This window comes from Pseudonaja textilis, unplaced genomic scaffold, assembly GCF_049901715.1.
Source record: "Pseudonaja textilis isolate UNSWEBS1 unplaced genomic scaffold, rPseTex1.2 PTEXSCF20, whole genome shotgun sequence".
Lineage (NCBI taxonomy): Eukaryota > Metazoa > Chordata > Lepidosauria > Squamata > Elapidae > Pseudonaja > Pseudonaja textilis.
Genome location: NW_028262864.1, coordinates 3,423,781 through 3,444,630, shown reverse-complemented (window position 1 = coordinate 3,444,630; position 20,850 = coordinate 3,423,781). Strand labels below are relative to the sequence as shown.

At 37.8% G+C, this 20,850-nt stretch overlaps 1 long non-coding RNA gene and 1 pseudogene across 2 annotated transcripts in view; one reads left to right on the top strand and one right to left on the bottom strand.

The window, feature by feature from the left end:
* Positions 1-1,365: 1,365 nt before the first annotated feature.
* The window catches only part of LOC148123746 (uncharacterized), a 53,141-nt gene continuing 33,656 nt past the window's right edge, over positions 1,366-20,850 (bottom strand). The window contains exon 2 of the long non-coding RNA XR_015740562.1: positions 1,366-1,493. This is a non-coding gene — a long non-coding RNA (uncharacterized LOC148123746). The remainder of the gene's footprint in view (positions 1,494-20,850) is intronic.
* Positions 1,805-20,656, top strand: LOC148123747 (protein arginine N-methyltransferase 5-like; annotated as a pseudogene). The gene is made up of 5 exons (XR_015740556.1): positions 1,805-1,811; positions 2,933-3,004; positions 3,266-3,382; positions 7,622-7,686; positions 20,504-20,656. The product of XR_015740556.1 is annotated as a protein arginine N-methyltransferase 5-like (transcript).

The window sequence follows — 20,850 nt, the reverse complement described above, 5'->3', positions numbered from 1 at the left end:
TTTTTTGGAGTCTCTCATCGTATTTCACCATCATTTGTTGAATATTTTCAATTTTTTCATCAGTCTTCCCAATTCTTTGTTCAGTACTCTCCATTCTTTGTTCAATACTCATTTTAAGTTCTTGAATCCCTTGCATAATCATCGTTAAATCCACTTGTGCTTTATCTTGCTTTGCCATTGTTAAAAGTCGCCCTCCAGCTGATGGGGAGGCAGGAGGAGAGGTTGAAATGCCAGAAGGTAAAATTTTCTTACTCATTTGGGTAGCTCAGGGTCTTCAAACTCTTTTAATCCAGTTAGTAGAGTGGCCAATTATAATCCAATTAGGAAAAAGGAAAACATAAGAAAAAGCCAATAAAAAATAAAAAGCCCAAAATTAAAAAGAAAAAAGAGGAGATTCTTCAGGTTCTTCTAGACCTTAATCCTATTGTGGGATAGTCAGTAATGATTCAAGAATAAAAATTAAAAATAGAGAGAAAAAAAAAACCTTATAGTATTAAAAAGTAATAAGAAAAAAAAGAAAAAGAGATTCTTCAGGTTCTTCACATCTTAATCCAATTGAAAGGTCTCAAAAAATAAAAGATAGCCATAGAAGTAAATCAAAAATAAAAATGGAAAAGGCAAAAGTCCCAGTAAGAAAAAGAAAAGGATATTCTGAGGCTTTCCCTTTTAAAAAAAATAAAATAAAATAAAAAATAAATATACAAATATTACAAGATACTGTGGGATTGAAGAGGAGGGATAAAACAGCTAAGAGAAAATAAAAAAAGAGGCACACTGCATTTTATTTAATTATCCAAGGCTCTTATTATGGCTTCTCCACAAGTTTCAAAGCCAAACTTCAAATGTTCAATTGATAGTAGAAGTCCCAAAGAACACCTGTAAAAACATTCTCCAGTGTTCTTCCTTCTATCTTATCAAGTTCCAGTGTCCTTGAGAGAGAATATTTCACAGTCCTCTCAGCTTCAAATAAAGTATTTTCAAGCCTCTAGTTGGCAGTGTTACAAAGTTTCTTTAATCCACTCCCCCTTCTTTCCCAGTAAAAGCCTAATATGTATGTATGTATGTATGTATGTATGTATGTATGTATTTAAAAAAGTTACTAAAGGGAGCCTCTATTCTAAAAAATATAAGCAGTCAAAAAGGAGAAAAAAGAATAGGTAAATATAAGAGAAAAAAACAGTCTAGTTACAATTACTAGATCGCAGTAGAAGTTCAATAAAAAAAAGTAAAAGTAAAAAGCCAAGCCTCACTTTGACATTTCTCTTTAAAAAATCGCCGCTAAATCAGTTTTGTCAAGTTTTGTCAAAAATCTTACAGATTTCTTCTCATTCTAGAGTGTCCTTAAGTCCCAAATATTAAAAAAAAAAAAAAGTCCTCACCAGCCGATACACTTTCTCTTTCTGTCTCTTCCTTCCGGAGCTGTCCCAGCTTCAGCAGCTTAATGGCTGCCTCTCCGCCGATGGTAAAAGGGCTTCTCCTAGATCGACCAGGGACTTTGCGATGTCCCTGGGATCAACAGAATGCACCCCTTGCTATCACCGTCTCTACGGGACAGTTTAGGTCCGTTGGGACCAGCCAGGGGCAAAGATATCAGCTGCAATCTCAGAGCCCCGAGATTGCAGCTGTATCGCAGCGACGTAGCTCCGCCTTCTCCCCAGAGGTGAGGTTTCCTGTATTCTCCGTCTTCCTAAAAATGTTCTTTGCTAAAAAGAAATTAGCAGAACAAAAATAGAACTCTTGATCTCTTGGGGGGGAAAAAAAGAAAGAAAATAGGGCTTTTCCTAACAACAACAAAAAACCAAGTATGCAATGTAGGTCAGGTTTAAAATCCTAAAATTATTTAATGTCAAATACTGTGTATATACAAATAATCAAGTTATTTGCGTTAAAATAATCTTGGGTTAAAACAGTGTAGGATCTCGTGTTATATGATTACATTATGATTTAGATTCATAATTTAGATTTTTAATTTTCATTGTCCTGAAAAGTTTTTAAATTTAATCTTATTAATGATCCAAAAACCAAATCACCTGCAGTGTCAAGCTGACCGAATCACCTGCAGTGAAGCTGACCTGACTGAAGCCATCCTGGAGCTTCAGTGTTGCCACTTCTACTTTACAAAATCAAACATATACTCCGTGTGGAAGAGAAATGATTGCAAACTTTTAATTTGATTCTTACAAAGAGAAATTGGAACCTTTTTATAAAAAAAAATTGGGAATGGCATCTTCCAGGAACATTGATGATGTTCCCTAGCTGGGTCGTGAAACATCTGCAAGAAAACAACCACACTCAGAGAGCACCAAGGACCCCACGTGGCATTTTTAAATCTGATTTTATTCTGCTTTATTTTTTTTCCCTCCCCGGCTCAATTTGAAATGCTTTATGTTGTTGTTAGGAATAATAAGGTTACCTAACGTAGTTTGGGTAAAATAATATATATAAACTATGATAGTAAGTTTAAGTGTGTGTCACTTTAAACTGCAAAGCATGTAATTTTGGGTGCAGTGTGAAACCACCATAAGAGGGAGCAAGAGAACCTGATTGATTCCTGACGATTCCTGGTTTGATGGATTGATGATTTGTTAACTGCGTGTTTTCCCTACTGCTGAGTTGCTGAAGGAAGAGAGGAGTTTTGACTTCTTCATATCTCTACTGCGAGGAGATATATTACTGGACTGATATTTGTAAGTTTACTGACCTCTCTTTTTCGACACTGGAATTTGCAACTGAATAATCCCCGGACGGACTGAACTAGTGAATGATATATGGACTGTTTTTTGACTATGCTATAACTCTTACTGGAATAAACTATTTAACTAGCATGGTGTATCTGTTTTACTGAGTGTAAGCTACAAAAAACGTTTATCTCACATATTTTGCCTGCCTGACTGACTGCCGTGCAGATTCTGCTAGGGTGTATCCCTAACAGTTGTTCACCTTCACAACTTCCACCAGCTAGCACTCCCGAAAGCCTGTTTCTCCTTCAGACACTCCAATCCAGGTAGGAACATTTTGGAGAGCAAAATACTTTATATTTATGGAAAGGAAGCTAAACTAGTTTGTTAGTTGTCTAGGTGAGAAGGGCTGGCTACATCTTTTTCTTCATAATTTTTTTTTACTGCAAAACCTGGGTTAACACAGCAAGCCATCTTCCATTCTGTTAAAAACAGACAGATTTGGGCTTGGATATTTTTATCCTTGTTTTCTTTCGAGCTTCTGGGTGCCCCCTCATATCTTTGGTTTTGTCTTTTCCCTCTTGCAGACCCTCTCAAGGACAACAACTGTTACCAAACACTGGAATTCCAGGTGGATGTGAATACGGTGTTTCATGGCTTTGCCGGCTACTTTGAGACCACACTATATGGAGACATCACACTCAGTATGTGGAGGGAAGCCTCAGATGGGAGAGGAAGAGTGTGTCCTTCTCCATTATTTATTAGACACCGCCCGTCTTGCTATCCAAAGTGACTCTGGGCGGCTTACAATGTAATAAAAGCAGAAACATAAAACTATTAAAATTAGAGGGATTACATACAGACTAAAAACCGAGTGGTGCAGTGGGCTAGAGGTGGAGTTCTTACCTTACAATCAGGAGGCTGTGAGTCGAATCCTAGGTAGAGGCTGATATTTCTCTCTCTGGGCACAATGAAAATACCATATTTTTTGTTGTATAAGAAGCACTCTCCCCCCGCAAAAAGTGGGTGGAAATGTCTGTGTGTCTTATACAGTGAATGTTGCCGAAGCCCCGCCTACCCACTGGCCCCCACCCTTCAGCCTCTGCCTCCCAGCAATTTGCCTCCTTGCAGCAAACAGCAAACAGCCAAGTCAGCTTCAGCACAGCCTGTTTGAGCACAACCAGCTAATTGTCAGTTGGAATTGCCTCCCAACAATCAGCTGTTTCAGGCTGCAGGAATCGCCTATTGCTGCCTCCGTGTGCCCCATTTTCAGCCTTCACATCCCATTTTCGGCATCCCAATTTCCGGAAGGCCAGAAACCTGGGAGCAAATGGAAGATATTCCAAAGGGGCCTATGGCAGAAAAATCTCATCTCTTAAACCCCTTGTTATAGTTTGCCTTGATGCTACAGAGCGTGAACGGAAACGTCCAAACGCCATCTTATTTGGTCTAGAGGGCATCAATGATAATGATGACATCACAACTGTCCGAAACATCATCAGTGATTATCAAGCATCAACCATCTCCCCTGATGAAATACTTGACATTTCCCGCATTGGCCGAGAGCTCAAAAACAGAGACGGCTCTGTGACCCCACGCTTCTGCAGGGTCATTTGCAAAAATGAATCAAGCAAACGCAAATTCATTTACACTATAAATTCACTCGCCAAAACTAACACCAACCTTAAGAACCTCCGTTGTCGCCCTAACCTAACCATACAGCAACGTGCCCGCTCCCGTGTACTCCGCACTGAACTCAAAAAACGTCTAGACAATGGAGAGAAGGACCTGTACATTGACTACCATGCTGACTGTATCAAAAGTAAGTCACACATCCCGCAACTCAGCTCAAACCTTCAACCACAACCCTACCTCAACCAATCCACCATCACCCAAGACTAGGCACGCACGCCCCTAACTACCTCAATTCCAACTACTGCTGGCCTTAAATGCAAGCTACTCAATGCAAGAAGCCTTGTAAATAAAATACCTGAATTTTTCCTCCTACTAAATATGGCTAAATTCGACATTATATTTGTCTGTGAAACATGGCTCAACGCATCTCTCCCTGACTCCATTACCACAGTAAGAGACTATCATGTTTACCGATCAGATCGTGAAATTCGTGAGAGGAGGTGGTGTTGCTATCTTCTATAAAAAGTCCTTACATCTAAAAATATCCAAGTTACCCAGGAGCTTGCTCTTCCTGAGACCATTATCTGTGAACTATCCTTAAATATCACAATTCGATTCTTACTATGTTACAGAGCACCTGATTATGACATCGAACATGTAAACAAGCTAAATACACTACTAACATGGGCAGCATCCTGCCCATACCCTTTATCTTTCTTGGTGATTTCAATCTGCCTCATATTGACTGGACCCTAAATGAATGTACAACTGAAACCATACATGCAACCTTTACAATGCTGTTACAAATCTGGGACTGGAACAACTAGTAACCAACAACACTAGACTAAACAACTGCCTCGATCTCATCTTCTGCAATAGTTTGAATTTAATTTACGGAATACAAACTAAAGAACCCTTTTCCAGCAGTGACCACAATATGATTGACTTTTGTCTCAACATACGTCCCACAAAAACCACCACAATGATGTGATCCCCAATTATAATTTCAAAAAAGGCAACTATGATCTTATAAACAACGATCTCTCATCCCTTGATTGGCAATCTCTATTCACTGGATGCAATACTGTTGAAGACCATTACAACATATTTTTACTTGAAGTCAAAAGAGTCATCAAACTATATGTACCAACAACAACTCCCAAAACAAAACAAAAAACAGATTGCCCATAACAATAAGGAAACTTCAATCCAAAAGAGATCACTCTGGCGGAAAAACAAATCTGGTCACGTTACCAATTTCAAAAGCCGATACAAAATTTATGCCACCAAATAAAGACCGAATGCACCAATTATCACATTAAACAAGAGGAAAACATTCTAAGCACCAATTCCACCAGTGCTTTTTACAATTTTGTAAACAACAAACTAAAAGATTCAAGGTCCATCCCACCCCTGATAGGACCTAATGGTAAAGACTGCAACGACGACACCATTAAAGCCAACATCTTTAACACATTTTTGGCTCAGTATTTGTAAACAGCAATGGATCATGCCCAGTATTTCCTAGCCGAACCACAGATAACTACAATGATCTAATACACATATCGATTTTACAGAAGACAATGTTGAAAAAGCACTACGCAATCTAAAACCATCTCTATCTATTGGACCGGATGGAATATGTGCCTATTTCTTAAAAAAGCTATCCACTGCCATAGCCAAACCTCTAAGCATAATCTTTGAAAAATCTTTCAGGACCAGTTCCTTGCCTAACCTATGGTCACAAGCCACAGTCATCCCCATCTTCAAAAGGGAGACCCTTGCCTAGTTGAAAATTACAGACCAATCTCCTTATGCTGTGTCACCTGTAAAGTCATGGAATCAATTATTAACCAATCCATCATCCTCCACTTAGAGACAAACAACCTACTCTCCAATAAACAATTTGGTTTCAGAAAAAAACTATCCTGTAATCTGCAACTCTTACACTGCAAAAACATATGGACTACACAACTTGATCAGGGCAAAACAATTGATGCAATCTACATAGACTTCTGTAAAGCCTTTGATTCAGTGGTACATGACAAACTACTCCTAAAAATAAAATCCTATGGTATCTCTGGACAACTGCATAACTGGATAGAAGCATTCCTGTCAAACAGACAACAAATGGTCAAAATTGGGAGCGTCCTATCAAATTCTGTACCTGTCAATAGTGGTGTCCCCCAAGGCAGTGTTCTAGGACCAACTCTCTTCATACTCTACATAAATGACCTCTGTGATCATATTAAGAGCAACTGCGTTCTTTTCGCTGATGATGTAAAGCTGTTCAATACCACAGACAATACTGCTACCCTTCAAAAGATCTTGACTGTGTATCAGAATGGTCAAACAAATGGCAACTTCAAATCTCAACAAATAAATGCTCTGTCTTACATATTGGCAAAAAAAATCCGAAAATAAAATACAAGCTGAATAGTCAAGATCTTGTTGATGATCCAAGCTCTGTAAAGGATCTTGGAATACTCACCTCTAATGATCTAAGTGCTAGAGCCCACTGCAACTACATAGCCAAAAAGGCATTAAGAGTTGTTAACCTAATCTTACGTAGCTTTTTCTCTGGTAATATCACACTACTAACTAGAGCATACAAAACATTTGCTAGACCAATACTCGAATACAGCTCATCAGTCTGGAACCCACATTACGTATCTGATATTAGCACAATTGAGAAAGTCCAGAAATATTTCACAAGAAGAGTTCTCCACTCCTCTACTCGTTGTAGAATACCTTATGCCACCAGACTTGAAATTCTAGAACTAGAAAACCTTGAATTACGCCGTCTTCGGTCTGATTTAAGCATGGTATATAAAATCATACATTGCAATGTCCTACCTGTCAATGAATACTTCAGCTTCAACCATAACAACACAAGAGCACACAACAGATACAAACTCAAGGTTAACCGCACCAAGCTTGATTGCAGGAAATACGACTTCAGCAACAGAGTGGTCAATGTCTGGAATACTCTACCCGACTCTGTAGTTTCTTCCCCAAACCCCAAAAACTTTAACCTTAGACTGTCTACTATTGACCTCACCCCTTTCCTAAGAGGTCTGTAGGGGGCGTGCATAAGCGCACCAACGTGCCTACCGTCCCTGTCCTATTGTTTCTTTTATTTTTCTTTTATTTTTCTTATATGTACCCATTTCATGTATTCATAACTATGTATACACTTATACTTATTATCTTGTAAACAATTGACAAATAAAATAAAATAAATAAAAAAATAAATAAACAATAATAATAATTTTTTTCCTTTTTCCTCTCCCCACTCCTCCTCATAGGTATTCGTCCTGAGACACATTCACCTGGCATGTTTTCATGGTTCCCTATTTTTTTCCCCATTAAGGTAAGTCTTTGTTTAAAAACAAAACTTCCCTGCATGAGAACAAACTATCTGTTGGAAGTATTTGAGGATTTTTCACCAAAGGAAATTAGAACAAAGCACCATATATACAGGTAGTCCTTGACTTACAACCATAATGGAGCTCAAAATTTCTGTGGGTTTTTTTTATAAAGTTTATTTATTTTGATAACATTGACAAATACAAACATAAAACATCAAACAAAACCATCTTTCCATTGTACAGTGTGTCAGTTGGTACATATCTTTTGTGCACGATATCAACAGTCTTTCCCTTCTAAATTTAAATTAAAATTCATATTATACAGATCAACTATACATATATTATTAACTCCTTATTAGACTTTAATTATAAATTAATGTCATCCTTTTTGAGCAAATCTCAACTTTTTCAAAACCTAGTTCATAATATCTTTCATTTCATTGTAATCAGTTATAACATATCTGTTAGGAATAACATAGGTTACCTAACGTAGTTTGGGTAAAATAATATATATAAACTATGATTGTAAGTTTAAGTGTGTGTCACTTTAAAACTGCAAAGCATGTAATTTTGGGTGTGGTGTGAAACCACCATAAGAGGGAGCAAGAGAACCTGACGATTCCCTGACAATTACTGGATTGCATGGATTGATGGTTTGTTAACTGCGTGTTTCCCCTACTGCTGAGTTGCTGAAGAAAGAGAGGAGTTTTTTGAGTTCTTCATATCTCTACTGCAAGGAGATATATTACTGGACTGATATTTGTAAGTTTACTGACCTCTTTTTCGACACTGGAATTTGCAACTGAATAATCCCTGGATGGACTGAACTAGTGAATGATATATGGACTGTTTGACTATGCTATAACTCTTACTGGAATAAACTATTTAATTAGCACTGTGTATCTGTTTTACTGAGTGTAAGCTACAAAAACGTTTATCTCACATATTTTGCCTGCCTGCCTGACTGCTGTGCAGATTCTGCTAGGGTGTATCCCTAACATTGTCTTATCTTTACTATTATGTTGTATTTATATTATAGTATATTTTATTTCCCTATTTTCTTATCTAGCCATTGATAAAATAAATCCCAAATTTTATATTATTCTTTATCTTCTTGCTCTCTAATTGCTCATGTCAATTTACCCATTTCTGCACATTCCATTATTTTCTTAATCACCTCCTCTTCTATCGGAATTTTTTCACTTTTCCAGTTTTTGGCAAATACAATTCTAGCTGCTGTTAAAACATTTATAATCGGATATGTCAATTCTCTACCGTATCATTCAGGTAAGATACCCAATAAAAATATCTCTGGTTTCAAGTCTATATACTGTCTTGTCATTTTTTCCAGGCATGTATGGATTTTAGTCCAGTATCTCTTGGCTTCCACACATGTCCACTGTTAGGAATATAAGTCACCTAACAGCTATTTGGGTTGGAAATATATAAACCAGGATAGACATGTTAATACTGTATCTTTAAAAAAATGCAAAACTGTAATTGGGTGTGGTTTCTCAAACAGCCATAAGATGGAGCCAGAAACCTGGGTTGTTTAGTCTTAGTCTTAGTCTCAGAAGAAGTCTCAGTGAGTCTCTGTTTCCTTCTGTTAGAGAGTATTGCCGTTTTCTCCAAACTGACTGCTATTCCTAGATTTGATGTAAGTCTGATACTGAACTGTTTTTGACACTGGACTTTGATATTTGGATTATCCCTGGATTGAAAACTGACTGATTTACCTGTGAATGACTTTGGACTGTGTTTGAACTTTGCTTAAAAGTTTCTGGAAGTAAAAACTTTACTGTACAGTGTATCTGTGTGCTGTGTGTGTATTATTCAACATTTCTCTCACTACGTCTCCCTGTATGCACTCATTCTCCTAACAGGGAATTACCTCAACATCCACCACATATGATAATATGATCCAGATATCTGATGACACTTCCAACATTTATCCGATTTATTCTTGAACATCCTTGCTATTCTTGTTGGGCGTAAATGCCACCTGTAAAACATCTTATACAAATTCTCTTTATATGCTATTGACATTGTTATTTTATAGTTTTGAGACCATAATTTCTGCCATTTCTCTAAGTCTATCCCATATCCAAAATTTTCCCCCATGCAATCATTGTTTCTTTAACTTGTTCTTCTATTTTAACTCCAAGTAAATATCCATATAATTTTTAATCATCTTCTCATCAGTACCTGTCAAAATTCCATCTAATTCAGTGAATTCATTATAAAACCCTTCTATCTTACAATCTTTATATCTAGAATTTGCATATATGAATACCAGTTCATATTTATTTCTTGTTCTGCTAGTTCTTGCTTAGATTTGAGTTCACCCTTTTCATTTAATATTTCACCATGTCTTGATGGGTTTCAAAGACCAGTCATTGTGCAGGGTGCCAAGATGTCTGACTGCATGGGCAGTGTTTATTACATTTATAGGGTTTTTACAAGAAATCAAAGGCAACATAGATACAGCATCTGGATTGGAGAATAGATCCCACATGGGTGAAACCTCTCAACCACATTTGTACAATCTCCCAACCAATCCTTAGGAATAGTGGTGATGTTAGTAAAACGAGGTCACCTATAAGTCTGGAAAGTCTGCGACTTTCCACCTTCACCAAGATATAGGGAATGAGACCATGCAAATAGCCAAAAGGCCCCATATAGGTTTTCTAGACAGCTGCAGTTTGCTGCTAGCATCTAGTGCCATCCATAGGATCTCAGTAGCTACTACATTTCACTCTTTTTTATTTTTAGACAAAGAATAGTCATGAGAGAGGTTAGTAAGGTACTTATAATAATCGGTAGAAGAGTACACTTGCAGTTGTTTATACAGGGCATATACTTGACCCTAAGGCAATATAGGAGAGGGTTTAGGGCGAAAAGCTGTGATACATATGCTGCAAAGAGAAGGGTGACATTGAACAAAGCAGCACCCACTAATTAAAGCACAAATAATGACTACATAGCATAAAATTTTTCCCATTAAGCCTGTGGGCAATCAAGGCCAAAAGCTTTCCCACCAAGATCCTAATTTATCAATTTTCAAATCCGAGGCCAAATTGTGTAAAATATTAAGCTGGTGCTGGATGGTTCATGACCCATCAAACAAATTAAAACAATATAGGTTTTGTAGACTAGCCTTCCTCAACGCTTGCATCTCATGGTTGATTGTTGAGATAGCTGAAGAAGTAACATTGTTTTTACTGAATTACATAATTGTTTTTGCTAAATTACATGCCACAGAGTTAATGTTAAGGTGAGTGCGGCAGCAATTGCTTGCACACCCACTATTGACAAAGCTTGCACTACGTATTCTGCTTTATTAAGGTTGTTTCAGAGTCAGTACTATCTAGCGTGACCCCATGTTGAGAACAATTCAAGTGATGAATTTGTTGTTTAGAAAGCAAAACAGGAATCAGTCAGCTGAGGCAGCATTGCTTCACTAAGATTAGCAGGAATATAATTAATAGTTTCTTGAACACATGTAAAAACCATCCTTGCGGTAGCCAAACATGGGCAAAGTGAAAGAAAGTCTCTTCAAAAGCTGTGCAGTTTTTTTTTTAAAATAAACTTTATTAGTTTTACTTTTTAAAAAACAACAACAACACAGCTACAAATTATATACAACAAAAAGATGGTCTTGGCATAGGCCAAGAGGAAAGAGAGGAAAGCTTGAGAGAGGAAAGAGGGAAAGGGAGGGGAAGGGGGAAGTGGGGAAAACAAAAGTAGAGAAAACACTTATAATAAAACCATATTTTTGGACTGTCTGTAAGGTCTTTTCTTCTTCCAAACTATCGTCGGCAAAGGCCTCGGCCTTAGTTTTCTTAGAGGTTTTTCCATATGTGGTGGACAAATGCAACAGAAACCCAAAATTATTGGAAGAAAATCCAAACTTGGTTGGAAGAAATTACAAAAGAGCAGATCGAGTATAAACCAGAGTCCTTCCTACTAGGGATCTTTGACAAACAAATTTCCAAAAAAAGCTAAATATATAACAATACATATATTAACTGCGTGCCAGATTAGCCTTTGCACAATACTGGAAACAACATCAAATTCCACCAGATGAAGTGATTATTGATAAAATTTCAAAATGCGCAGAAATGGACAAACTGACTCTGGCACTAAAAAACAAAGATACTTCACAATATTATGATAGTTGGAATTGTTGGTATAATTGGATTAATCATAGATAAATTATATATCATAAGGCATAAGAGAAAAGTTTTAACTGATAATAATGAGATAGTGATATATGTATAGAATAGGTGTATATATGACATAAATCAAAGGCTATAATAAAAAAAAAGATCTTGCAAACTGTAAAATAAATATGAATGTTTTTAATTTTCCTTCTTTCTTTTTCTTTCTTTTTCCTTTCTTTTCAATCTTTTCTTTTCTTTCTTTTCTTCTTTCTTCTTTCTTTTTTTTCTTTCATTTATTTGTATATGTATTGTTGGCTGTTTTTAACTGTTAAAATTAATAAATTGTTTTATTAAAAAAAAATAAGATCATAAGATTAGGGACAATTCTGGGTGTAATATAAGCACCTGGAAGATTAAAAGTAAGTTAACACACATAATGAGAGTCAGAGATGAAATCAAAAGGCTGTTGAGAAAAAGTTTTGAAAGTTAAAATAGCAGGACACTTTCCAGGTATCATCATGACGAACCTTATAAGGACAGGAAAGGAAGAAGTCATTAAGCAAGCAAGCCAAAGTTCTTTAGGCAAACAATACAGCTTACATAGTCAGGTAAAGGACATTGAAAAGATAACTTTTTCTAAAAATAAAATTGAAAATCAGATTTACACAACTCCATCGTTTATACCTTACTGTACTTTATCAAAAATTACAAAGAAAAAGTTATTTGCAAAGCCCATTGTAAACCTTTCATGATTTTATCTGTTGTGCTGGCATTCTTCACATTCTTGTTGTAAACCCTCCAGATGGAGTCAAATTTTAGTGTCAATTCTCTGCTTTAATCAAAATATGGATTAAGATCATGTACAGAGTGCAGCTAGTTTTAAATTTTGATTCCCCTTGCTGAAACTGGGAATTGAGCCATCTTCAAAGATAATGGTTCCAGGCCAACTGCCAACCTGGGAACTGAGCCACCTTTACAGATAATGTTCCAGGCCGTTTGCCAATCTCAGCCTATCTATCTGAGGCTCCTTTGTGTGAAAATCGCTAAAAAATCAGGAGATGAAGCTATGTAACCTATAAAAAAGTTATTTTCCAACCTCGCCTTTTTCAAGGCAAAAACTCAAAGCAGAGGAAAAAAATTGTTAAATGATCGAAAGCCTCACTCTCCCCCCCCCCTCCTCCTGACTCCGCTTTTACAACCAGCGAGGACAAGGCGGGAAAAATCACACACAAATAACTTTCATTATCAGTAAAGCACACACAAATACATACACAAATAATCCTCTCTTTCCAGTAAATCACATACATTTCTCCATGGGATCTTCATGTCTGGACCATTCATATTTCCTTGCACACGCTATTTCTACTTTCCTTTCAATCTGGGTTGGGGGTCAACACACAAACATTTACACCAACTTTTACCATCATCATTCTCACAAATTTGTACTGTAATCAAACTACTTGCATACCTACAATTCTTTTCTGAGAGCCAATAAGCTCCATTGTAGAGGATCTCACCCTCCAAGGGTTGGAAATGATTACATACAGATACATTCTCACACACAACATTTCCAGACCAGGGGAGGTTTTGTCCCTTTCAATCTTCACATTTTTTTTGGACAACCTATAGTTTGTTCTCAGAGCACTAGGATAACTCAAGGAGTGGTTCCAATCACAAAGGCGATTGTGGGCCTGAACCACTGCCTATTCCCATAGCTCTAAGTCCAATCCAAAAAGCCAATTTAATTCTCTAGCTGCCAAACATGGTACAATTAATTTGTTTTGAACTGTAGCAGTTTCAATTAGGGCTATACACAGGTAAAGGATATTTTTCTTCAATTCAGTCCTATTCAATTCTGTATACACTTATTTTACATTATTATACATACACAGCTAAGCTCTATTCTGCATGCAATTACCGTGTTTCTCCAACAATACGGCCTCCACCAATAGGAAGGCCCAGCATGATTCCTAGGCATGAGGTGAAATTAAGCCCCACCCCCAAAATTTAGGCCTATTTAACCCATGTGTTTCCCCACTGTTGAGGTAATTCCCCGTTAGGAGAATGAGCGCATACAGGGAGACGTATAGAGAGTAGTGTTGGAATAATACACACAGAGCACACAGATACACTGTACAGTAAATGTAGGTTTTTACTTCCAGAAAGGTTTAAGCAAAGTCCAAAATAAGCAATCCAAAGTCATTCACAGGTAAATCAGTCAGTTTTTCAATCCAGGGATAATCCAAATATCAAAGTCCAGTGTCAAAAACAGTTCAGTAACAGACTTACATTAAATCCAGTAATATCAATCAATTAGAAGAAATGGAGCAACTGCAATACTTTCCAACAGAAGGAAACAGAGATATACTTACACTCTCTTCTGAGACTCAGACTAAAACAACCCAGGTTTCTGGCTCCATCTTATGGCTGTTTGAGAAACCACACCCAATTGCATGCTCTTGCATTCCCTTAAAGATATAGTACTAAAATGTTTATCCTGGTTTATATATTTCTAACCCAAATACCTGTTAGGTGACTTATATTCCTAACACCCACTATTTCTCACATCGTTCGTTAGACCTACACGAGGTGAAGAGAAATGGGGGGGAAGGGCGGGGGGGGGAGAAAACTTGCCTTTAGGAGTGCCCTGCAGGTAGCCTAGGCTAGAATACCCCAATCTACCGATAGAACATCAGCCAATAGAAGCTCCCTGAAGGCAGAGTCCCCAGCCGCCGGGCGAGGCATGGCTGCCCATGTCCCCTCGCCATTAGGCAGTGTCTTTCGGGCTATGGAAGCTCCCAAGGTCAGTCACCAGCCACTTCGATCGGCCAGTAGAGCGGCCTCGGGGTGAGTGCACACACTCTCCCTCGCCCGAGGCCGCTTCTACCGGCTGATCGAGTGGCTGGTGACTGCCCTGGGAGCTTCCATCGCCGAAAGACACTGCCTAATGGCGAAGGGACATGGGCAGCCATGCCTCACCCCAAAGCGGCTGGGGACTCTGCCTTCGAGCTTTCGTCAGCTGATAGAAACAGCCTCATGGAGAGGTACGTGCGTATGGGCTGCTCTAGGTGGGGGAGGAAATTAAGTCACCCCGAAAAGACGGCCTCGCCGTTTTTTCAGTGCTCAAAAAAAAATAAGGCCCGGCCTTATTTTGTGAGAAACACGGTATTATACATTATTATACATACACATCTAAGAAGTTTTAATGGAAATCACATCCTGAAAAGAATAGTAAACATTTTCTTCTCTTAGTTCTTTCTACCATACATAACAGCATAAATTACCCATATCTTCTTTGAACAACTCCAGTGTACTGTATGGAGGGGCTTCCTAACACAGATCTGTCTCTCGTTCCATGCTTCTGAACAGCAGAGCGAACTGTAGACCATTGAACTCAATGGGGCATGCCTTCTACATTCATTTCTGCCATCCAGTGCATCAGAAGAGAGCAGTTTCCCGCATTCTAGTTACACCCATTGTTCTATCTCAAGCATTAAATAATTAAAACATAAAAATTTTAAACAAATTTATGTGTCTCTGTCCTGGGTTTCTAGCTTAAATCTCCCCCTTTTTCTAATTGTTCCTTTAATATGTGCCTTATCGGGGTGTACAATGGCCTTGGAGAATCAAAAAATTTAGCCTGCTCAGGAGGAGCTGAAAGTCCAATTAGAGAAGATTTTGGAGTGACAATTTTTACCTGCAGGCTTATAGTCAATTACTATTTTGCTGAGACATCAGAGCCAGATGTTTCCACTGCATGACAGCATTGATACCATCGATGTAATATTTGGACTGGAGCCTTGGGTATCCTGAACCTTCTATTCTATTCTATTCTATTCTATTCTATTCTATTCTATTCTACTCAGGATACCATTTTCCTATCCCCCCACCAGCATTTTTTTTTTGTCTAGCTTCAGTGTACTTTTGCACCTGATTCATGTAGCAGGAATCTAATTTCCTGAACATGTTCCTGCTGATGCTGAGATAGATTTGCAACCCATACTTACCATTGAAGGGTCCCGAAGAACCCGGGGTCCCATAGGACGAAGGTACACACCTTAGGGGTCTGTTCCAGACGATGGTAAGCATGTTGGCTGTTGCCCACCCCAGAGGGTTGTGGCCCCGCCCCGCAGGGTTGATGTCCCTGTTCGGGTGCCATATGATGGGTTTCAAAGACCAGTCATTGTGCAGGGTGCCAAGATGTCTGACTACATGGGCAGTGCTTATTACATTTATAGGGTTTTTACAAGAAATCAAAGGCAACATAGATACAGCATCTGGATTGGAGAATAGATCCCACATGGGTGAAACCTCTCAACCACATTTGTACAATCTCCCAACCAATCCTTAGGAATAGTGGTGATGTTAGTAAAACGAGGTCACCTATAAGTCTGGAAAGTCTGCGACTTTCCACCTTCACCAAGATATAGGGAATGAGATCATGCAAATAGCCAAAAGGCCCCATACAGGTTTTCTAGACAGCTGCAGTTTGCTGCTAGCATCTAGTACCATCCATAGGATCTCAGTAGCTACTACAATATCTAACTGTATGTTCCATTTTATAAACAATTGGATATGCAAATGCCTCTATAGTTGACAAACAGACTGGTATTTTCATGTAATGTTGTTTTCTTATTTTCTCCCAAGTTAACAATAAAGCATCTCGAATATAGTGTCTCCTAAAATACCCATGTGTTTTACTTTCCTTGTACCATAAAAAGGCATGCCATCCCAGTAATAGATCATGACCTTCTAATGTTAACAATCTAATATCCCTTAAAACAATCCATTCTTTCACCCACATCAGTATTTCCGCCTGGTAATATAATTCCCAGTTGAGTATGTTGAGGTATTCCCCTTTAGGAGAATGAGTGCACTCAGGGAAACTTAGTGAGAGTGGTGAGGAATAACACAACCAGCATACAGATACACTGAATAGTAAAATGTAGGTTTTACTTCCTGTAAATGGGTAAACAAAGTCCAACAAACAGTCCAAATCATACACGGTTAAAGCAGGTAGTATTCAATACAATCAGTCCAGGGATAATCCAAAAACGAAGTCCAGTATCATAAACAAAGTTCAGTAAACGGAGTTTGCTAACAGTTGCAAAACTCACAGCAATCCAAGTAGAACGACAATCAGGCAAAACGGCAAAACAGGAAATGCAAGGAGAGAGAAACCAGGTTTCTGGCTCCATCTTATGGCCGTTGGAGGAACCTCAGCCAATCACACTTACAGCATTCTCTTAAAGATACAGTATGAAATTACTATCCTGGTTTATATATTGCTAACCAAACCAAAACCTCCTCTTATTCTAGCATCTTGTAACAGCTTTAATTTAATTCTTGCCTTCTTTCCCTGCCATATATATTTCAGTATTAAGTCCTCAAAATATTCTTTCCCTAGTTTAATTGGAATTGTCTGAAACAAACATAAAATCCTTGGTAATATATTCATCTTAATTGTATTCTCCCTATTAATTGTAAGTTTTCCCATTTTTTCAAGTCTGTCGCAATCTGTTGTTTGAGTTTATAATAATCTTCTTTGAGTGTTCCACATCTTGCTGTTAATTGTATTCCTAAATATTTAACTTTGTTTGTGATCTGGATATTCAATCTCTCTGTCAATTCTTTCTTTTGTTTTTCAACCATGTTCTTAACCAAAATCTTAGTTTTATCTGTTTTTATTTTCAAACCTGCCACCTGTCCATATTCTTCAATCTTTTCTATCAATTTAGGCGCTGTTTTTAATGGTTCCTCTAATATAAAGACCAGATCATCTGCAAATGCTTGCAACTTGTATTCCTCTTTTTTATTTTCATTCCCTTTATTTCACTATCATCTCTAATATTTCTATTTAATACCTCCAAAGTCAAAACAAACAACAGAGGCGACAGTGGGCATCCTTGCCTAGTTCCTTTTTTAATATTGATCTTATCTGTTAAGTCTCCATTTATCATTACTTTGGCAGATTGCTTATGATATATTGCCTCAATGGCTTTAGTAAATTTTTCACCAAAGCCCATTTGTTTCATTTGTAATATCATAAACTGCCAATTTACATTATCAAAAGCTTTTTGCACATCTAGAAATACCAAGGCCATTTGCTTCTCTGGGTGTGTTTCATAATATTCCAAAGTATTCAAAATTATTCTCATATTGCCTTTGATTTGCCTCTTTGGCAGAAATCCATTTTGATCAACATGTATAAAATTATTCAAATATCTCTTAAATCTTTCTGCCATTATTGAAGCAAAAAATTTATAATCCAAGTTCAGCAGGGAGATAGGTCTATAATTTTTAATTTGTTGTAGATCAGTATCCTCTTTTTGTATAAGAGTAATATAAGCGTCTGTCCATAAGTTAGGTATTTTAGTTTTTGACAAAACCTCATTCATCACTTAAAGCATTGAGATATTTAAAGATTCCTGTAGAGTCTTATAAAATTCTGCTGGCAGCCCGTCCGGGCCTGGAGCCTTTCCAGTATTTTGTCTATTTAATGCCTCAGTTAATTCCATCATCGTTATCTTCCCTTCTAACTTTATTTTGATATCCTCGGGTATTTGGGGTAACTCCGCTCTTTGTTAAGTACTGTTTAACTTTTTCTTCCTCAATATTCTCTTGATTGTATAATCTTTCATAGTACTTCTGTACTATCTTTTTCTTTTCTTCATTTCCATTACAAGTCTTTCTTTGGTCATCTATTAATTGCATTATCTTTTTCATTTCTCTCTCCTTTTTCAATTTATATGCCAACCATCTACCTGGTTTATTTGCATTTTCAAAGAAATTCTATTTAGCACTCCTCATTTTTTGCTCTAGTTCTTCTGTTTCAAAATTTCTGTGATTAAGCGAGACATTCGTTAAGTGAGTTTTGCCCCATTTTACGACCTTTCTTGCCACACTTGTTAAGTGAATCAATGCCATTGATAAGTAAATAACCTGGTTGATAAGTGAATCTGGCTTCCCCATTGACTTCGCTTGTCAGAAGGTCACAAAAGGGGATCACATGATCTCGGGACATAAGTATGAACTGGCTGCCAAGCATCTGAGTTTTGATGTGTGATCATGGGGATGCTGCAAAGGTTGTGGCTGTGAAAAATGGTTGTAAGTCACTTTTTCTGGTGCCATTGTAACTTTGAACGGTCACTAAATGAACTGTTGTTACTCAAGGACTACCTGTACAGGGGTTTTACATTGTAAGGAAGTAAAGGCTTTGGTTGCTAGCTTTGCTTAGCTGCCATGTCTGGTTGCCTTCCGTTTCTCTTCCTAGCTCATCTTTTTTTTTTTCCCCTGTAATTTTATTTCCTCCAGTAATTCCTCCTATCTGGAATTGATTGATTAGCCCACCTATTAGCAAGACATAAAAGATTAGAGCCATGTGGTATAAAGGAAGGCTGTTTAAGGGCAGTAAATCAATAGTCCATCTATGAAAGTTGTAGCCAAAGAGGGCTGAAATGGCCTGGGGTTTTAATTTCCTTCTCAGACATGGGACAGAGATAAAAAGAAAAAAAAATGTATAGGATTGCAGCCATTACTGGTAGTCCTCGCCTTTTGACTCCAGTGGAGCCTAAAATGTTGGTTGCTAAGCTGTTGAGTTGTGCCCCATTTTTGTGACCTTGTTTGCCACAGCTGTTAAGCGAATCGCTGCAGGTGTTAAGTGAACCATGCAGTTGTTAAACGAATCTGGCTTCCCCCGTTGACTTTGCTTGCTGGAAGCCAGCTGGGAAGTTTATAGATCACATGACACTGGCAGAGCACATCTGATCATGTGACCCTAGGGAAGCTGCAACAGTTGTGTGAAAACTAGCAATAAGTCACTTTTTTTCAATGCCATTGTCACTTCAGATGGTCACTAAATGAATGTTTGTAAGCTGAGGGCTACCAGTATTTCTACTTTCAATTAAATCTGGGAGAAAGTTGAAATATCGAATTCTGCATTGGAATATTTTGTTTGACCAAGTGTGATTAGACACAAAAGGAATTTGTCTCCAGTGCAAAAGCTCTCAGTGTACATATAAGCAACAGATGATGGTTATTATTACATTGTTAAATGTTCAGTTGACTTTCATGTTTAATGAATACAAGAGATGATAATAAAAAATAACCTAGGATGCTGGAAGCAACCCGTATCAACCATTAGTGTCAATGATATTTGTGATACATTTTTAAATGTTCAGTTGACTGAGTTTCATGTTAATAAATAATAACAATAACAAAACAGCAACACGAATGATAAGATAATACTAATACCAATACTACTACTACTACTACTAAGATACTTTGTTGACACCTAGAATGCTGCCAGCAACCCATACTAACCATCAGTGCCAGTCAATGATATTTGTGATACATTTTTAAATGTTTAGTTGACTGAATTTCATGTTTAATGAATAAAAGAGATTATAATACCACCACCAATAATGCTCTAGTAAAGATAACGATAAATAATACTATGTGGGTCAATATACATAGACATTAGACAGCACTGTGAGAATTAGGTGATCATCAGATAATTTAAAAATATCCATGTTCCTACTACATCTCTACTCCTGTATGGAAATATATTGGCATGACTGACTCTGTGGGGGGAGTTAATATTTATTCGGCCCAGAATTATTCTGTTCCTATTAATGGTGTGTGTCTCCCTCCACAGCAACCCATGAGCATGCAGGCGGGCGAGAAGATTTGAGTGGCCTTCTGGTGTTGCAGCAGCTCTAAGAAAGTGTGGTACGAGTGGGCTGTGGTTTCCCCAGTGTGTTCAGTCATCCACAACCCCAGGGGCCGTTCCTACATCATTGGACTGTGAGCAGGAGTTCAGTCCGTCCCCTGTCACTCCAGCACCAAGACACACAAGGAAGTTTCTTCTGCTTTACACTCGGACAAGAGAGAAAGACTTGATTTTTCTACGCAGAGTCACAAGGGTCTTCATCATTTGCTGGGTGCAGGTTGGGGCAAAGTCTTTGGCTTGGCTGCTTCCACCTGCCTCGATCATGTTTTTCG